Here is a 6100-nt window from a genome sequence, read left to right on the forward strand (position 1 = left end):
CACACACGTGTATACATACCTACACAGCTTTCCATGGTCCACCCCAGACGCCTCACATGCCTTGATTCACTCCACTGACAGCACGTCAACCCCTGTATACCACATCGCTCCAATTCACTCTATTCCTTGCCCTCCTTACACCCTCCTGCATGTTCAGGCCCCGATCACACAAAATCTTTTTCACTCCATCTTTCCACCTCCAATTTGGTCTCCCTCTTCTCCTCGTTCCCTCCACCTCCGACACATATATCCTCTTGGTCAATCTTTCCTCACTCATTCTCTCCATGTGCCCAAACCATTTCAAAACACCCTCTTCTGCTCTCTCAACCACGCTCTTTTTATTTCCACACATCTCTCTTACCCTTACGTTACTTACTCGATCAAACCACCTCACACCACACATTGTCCTCAAACATCTCATTTCCAGCACATCCATCCTCCTGCGCACAACTCTATCCATAGCCCACGCCTCGCAACCATACAACATTGTTGGAACCACTATTCCTTCAAACATACCCATTTTTGCTTTCCGAGATAATGTTCTCGACTTCCACACATTTTTCAAGGCTCCCAAAATTTTCGCCCCCTCCCCCACCCTATGATCCACTTCCGCTTCCATGGTTCCATCCGCTGACAGATCCACTCCCAGATATCTAAAACACTTCACTTCCTCCAGTTTTTCTCCATTCAAACTTACCTCCCAATTGACTTGACCCTCAACCCTACTGTACCTAATAACCTTGCTCTTATTCACATTTACTCTTAACTTTCTTCTTCCACACACTTATATACATGTAACCTCTTAAGTTCTATATTATTCTAGCTGTTCCTGATGTTGATCAGTTGCTCTGACTCTTGAGTGCTTCAGTCTTTAGGGATTTTGTTTCCCACATGTGGCAGCTGATGAACATTTCGAGCAAAAGTATTTTTTTTTACAAAGTGGTCATTGTTTAGAATCTGTTATGTCTTATTATGACTTTAGTGATATTTTATTTCAAAGATGATTATAAAAAGATGATACTATCTCGTATGGGTAAAATATTGCTTATGTTCTATATTTTGTACGTTTTCATTATTAGAAAGTAATTTGAAGTATTTTTTGAGGAATGCCATTATATAACCATATGATTGTGATTTAATACTAACTTGTACTGGTAAAATATTCCTTATATTTTATAGTTTCTACAGTTTTATTATTGGAAACTAATTTCATGTATATTTAAATTTTAAGGAATGCCAATATGTAAGCAGGTGATTGTGATTTCATAGTGGCCTCAAAATGAGGTTATTCCATGACCTTGAGATCTCGTACAGTATTATACATTAGCATGACAGGACAAACAACCTATATCAGATGGTCACATGATAAATACATATTTACCTCAGTCTCATGGATATATTAGAAATACCTATAATGTTTAAGCTTGAAAGTATCTCCACTTGACAGTAGTCATATGAGCAAAAGATTAATTTTCTGTTATCCTGTTTGCACTGGTCTTGTCAAGAGGAAACCTTATTATTGACAATTTTGTTATTGATAATCCTGCTGACTGTTCACTTCAGCAGTGACAGTAGTCCAGATAGCAGTGGTTAGCTTAGTCCTATTAGCAGCAGCCCTGGTGGCATTAGACTAATTACCAATGATTCATTTGTCAGTGATTAGGTTGACCCAGTTGAAATGGTTCTGTTCATACATATTTGTTCATCAGTGGTTGTATTGGCAGCTTGCCAAGTGAAGGTAGTACTGTTGGCAGTGGCCTCAGTAAGTCAAACCATCTTCAGTACAGGATTCAATGTATTTGATGTGTCCCTCTGTCTGAAAGACATATCTTTCTCAAGGATGATTCTTGTACATTTAATACCATACCTGCCTCGCTAATGAGTATTATACCTTTTCTTCTGTCTTCTAGTCTTAACCTTTACAAAAACATCTCTGATGTGAGATGGTGTTATGGTGCTTCCATTTCAAAGATGTATTTTTATAAACTACCAACTGTCATCTCTGTTATAGTATTTTTATAGTGAAAACAGATGTAATAAACAGTAATGTTTTAATTACAATGCTTCCAAATGTAATCTGTTCACTTTAAAAACATTAATCTGTAAGTGCCACAAGGTGCTAAGTGATACTGCCAGAGCTTCCCCGGCAGTATCACTTAAAAGTTCAAAAAAGTAATATACATTTAAAAAGAAACTAGCTCATAAGACTAATAACCAATATTATAGAGTAAATTATGTATATCAGCATAGAGAAACTAAGAATTATGACATGCATATTGCCTAAAATAACAAAAGAAAACCTACGGAGTTTTATGGTTATGTTGAAAGCAAATGATTCATTACCCAGTCAGTTGGTCAATTAATTGCCAAAAACTGACTTGGTTCAAGACAACGAAGCCATGGCAAAAATCTTGAACAATTTTTGTACTTCTGTATTTATGATTAAGACATAAATCATACCCTGATAAGAAAACATTCTATGATATATTGACATACAAAAGATAGTAGACAAACAGCTGGCCCTGATGAGTTTACCCAAAGAAAAAAGAAAGAGGCACAGAATTAGAAAGTTAATCCCGTGACCATTTTTCTCAGTAGGTTACTTGCTTTGGGAAAAGTTTCAAGTATTAGTAGTGAAGAGGAATATTAACATACGTAATGATTCAGTAGTTAGAGTAGTTGAAAGCAAAACTCTAGGTATGTTTAAGAACAGACTGGATTATTAATTTGTATCAAGTCCACAACTAACAGTATTTGTTCCTACTTCATCACATTGATAGTTTGCTGGTTTTTCTTTCAAAATCAGGTGTTTTCCTGTATGCTTTTGTCACACTAATCTGTGTTTCGAGTATCTTACATCAAAAACAGTCTCAAAGGGACCCAGTGGCCTGTTGATGCTTGAATTTTCTTTTATACTTTTGTTTATGTTTCTCTGCACAACAAAAATAAAATGTCAGCATAATAAAGATTGATGGTAATTTGTTTGTTTTAACTGTAGCCTTTCAGTGGAAGTGAAAGCAGTCTGTTAGGGCAAAGCAAGTTCCTCTATGAAGGATGGAGTAAAAAAAAGATTTAGAGCCATCAGTTTCTCTATGAAGGATGGAGTAAATAAAAGATTTAGAGCCATCAGTTCCTCTATGAGGGATGGAGTAAAAAAAGATGTAAGCAATCAGGGCAGAGGGATGAAAGGCATGTATGGAAAAATGAACTGAAATGTTATGGTATACTAGGGTCGACATGCTGTCAATGAACTGAACCAGGGTATGTGAATTGTCTCAGGTAAACAGTGGGAAAGTCTGTGGGGCCTGGATGTGATAGGGAGCTGTGGTTTCAGTGCATTACACACGACAGCTAGAGACTGAGTGTGAATGAATGTGGCCTTTTCTGTCTGTTTTCCTAGCTCTACCTCACTAAAGCAGGGGTTAGCAATGCTGTTTCCTGTGTAGCGGGGTAGTGCCGGGAATGGATGAACGCAAGCAAGAATGAATGTGTGTATATCCATGTCTATGTATATGTTGATATGTATATGTATATATGTGTGCATTTATGTATGCACATGAGTGGATGGGCCATTCTTTGTCTGTTCCCTGATGCTGGAGATGGCGATTAAGTATAATAAGAAATATATGGATATAAAGCAGATAAGGTTAACATATTTGAAGAATATGAGAAATGTTTAGAAAAACAGATGGATTCGTATGTAGCATTTATGGATCTGGAGAAGGCACATGATAGGGTTGATAGAGATGCTTTGTGGAAGGTTTTAAGATATATGGTATGGGAGGTAAGTTGCTAGAAGCAGTGAAAAGTTTTTACCAAGGATGCAAGGCATGTGTACGAGTAGGAAGCGAGGAGAGTGAATGGTTCCCAATGAACGTCTGTCTACGACATGGATGTATGATGTCCCCATGGTTATTTAATTTGTTTAGGGATATGGTGGTTAGGGGGGTAAATGCAAGAGTTTTGGAGAGAGGGGCAAGTATGCAGTCTGTTGTGCATGAGAGGGCTTGGGAAATGAGTCAGTTGTTGTTCACCAATGATACAGCTCTAGTGGCTGATTTGAATGAGAAAATGCAAAGTTGGTAACTGAGTTTGGAAGAGTGTGTGAAAGGAGGAAGTTGAGAGTAAATATGAATAAGAACAAGGTTATTAGGTTCAGTAGGGATGAGGGACAAGTCAACTGAGATGTAAGTTTGAATGGAGACATATTGGAGGAAGTGAAGTGTTTTACATATCTGGGAGTGAACTTAAAAGCGAATGGAACTGAGGAAGCAGAAGTTACTCACGGTGGGGGAGGGGGCAAAGACTCTAGGAGCCATGAAGTATGTGTGGAAGGAGAGAACGTTATCTTGGGGAGCAAAAGTGGGCATGTTTGAAGGAATAGTAGTTCCAACAATGTTATATGGTTGCGAGGTGTGGGCTATAGACAGGGTTGTACGGAGAAGGTTGAATGTGTTGGAAATTAAATGTTTAAGGACAATATGTGGTGTGAGGTGGTTTGATTAAGTAATGAAAGGGTAAAGAGAAATGTGTGGAAATAAAAAGAGTGTGGTTGAGAGAGCAGCAGGGAGTTTGTTGAAATGGTTTGGACATATGGAGAGAATGAGCGACGAAAGATTGACAAAGAGGATATATGTGTCAGAGGTGGAGGGAACAAGGAGAAGCGGGAGTCCAAATTAGAGGTGGAAGGATGGAGAGACAGATTTGTGGTTTGTGATGAGGATGTATGGCAAGCAAGGTCTACAGGCACACATTAGGAAACATGTGAGTACTTCAACACTTGATTAGAATATAAACATAATTGGGCATTTCACTGACATAAGATGATTAGAATATAGACATACTTTGGCATTTCACTGACATAAGATGATTAGAATATTACTACTGGTGTCACTAGACACCTCCTGCTTTAGATTATGATGTGAGTGAAAAGTTACCATTTACAAGGTTGTATTATCAGAGGACAGTCTCAATGAGAGAGCTCTTACTCTAAAAGAGTCCATCCTTTCCCTGTTACTGACTATTTTGTAGCCTAGAGGCTGAGGAACCCCTGGAGAAGGGTCCTTGGGGAAAGTAAAATAAGAGGAGAGGATTTCCAGCCCCCTGCTCCCACCCCTGTTAGTCACCTACAACATGCATGGAAAGTATTCTTTCTCCCTTATCCCCAGGAATATATATTTGTACATATGATGAGAGTGAGTGAGGAAAGGCTGACAAAGAGGATATATGTGTTAGAAGTGGAGGGAACAAGGAGAAAAAGGGAGACGAAATTGGAGAAGGAATGATGGAGTGAAAAAGTTTTAGAATGATCACGGCCTGAACATGCAGGAGGGAGAAAAGCATGTATGGGATAATGAACTGGAATGATATAACTTACTGGAGTTGACATACTCAGGCAGAGTCTAGTAAGACCATATCTAAAATGAAGTATGTATACACTATGGGGTATTTCCTGTGCTGTGAAGTCATATGCCAAATGTATGTATAACATATTCCAGCCTCGTAAATTCCAAGGAGAAGAATGGGAAAATATAGTTGCTGCATTTATATTCTACTGTTGCAGTGGTTTAATTGAGGGGAACTCAGGGATCATAGGTCACAGCAGGAATGCAGGGTTGCCTGTTAAAGGGACACTGGCAGATAATTTGAGATACATCTGTGATTAATAGAATATATATATATACCTAACCTTCCATCTACAATATATATATGCGTACAACCTTCCAGCTAAATTATTATCTGAGTTGGCCCTTTAGGTGCGTAGAAGTACTAGGGGAGCTGTGAAAGACATATATTATATAATCCGTTGACAAGTAAAGCCATAAATCAAACTTGCCACAGTAAGCATTAGATTAGAGAAAATATTGTACTGTAAAATGGTTCTGGCCCATTTGGAGCGCGACACCATTCCAAAGTGTATAGATATGCATTGTACGTTCTTTTAAAATTGATAATCTTACCTGATTTTAACATAATATTTCACTAAGTAATCATGTTAAAATATGGGAAATAGTTTTAATAATAAGCCATAACTGGTACTTAACTTCGCCGGCGTCAACTTACTGGTGCCCGATGTACAACATCAAATTTAGAAGACTTA

This window comes from Panulirus ornatus, chromosome 21, assembly GCF_036320965.1.
Source record: "Panulirus ornatus isolate Po-2019 chromosome 21, ASM3632096v1, whole genome shotgun sequence".
NCBI classification, from domain to species: domain Eukaryota; kingdom Metazoa; phylum Arthropoda; class Malacostraca; order Decapoda; family Palinuridae; genus Panulirus; species Panulirus ornatus.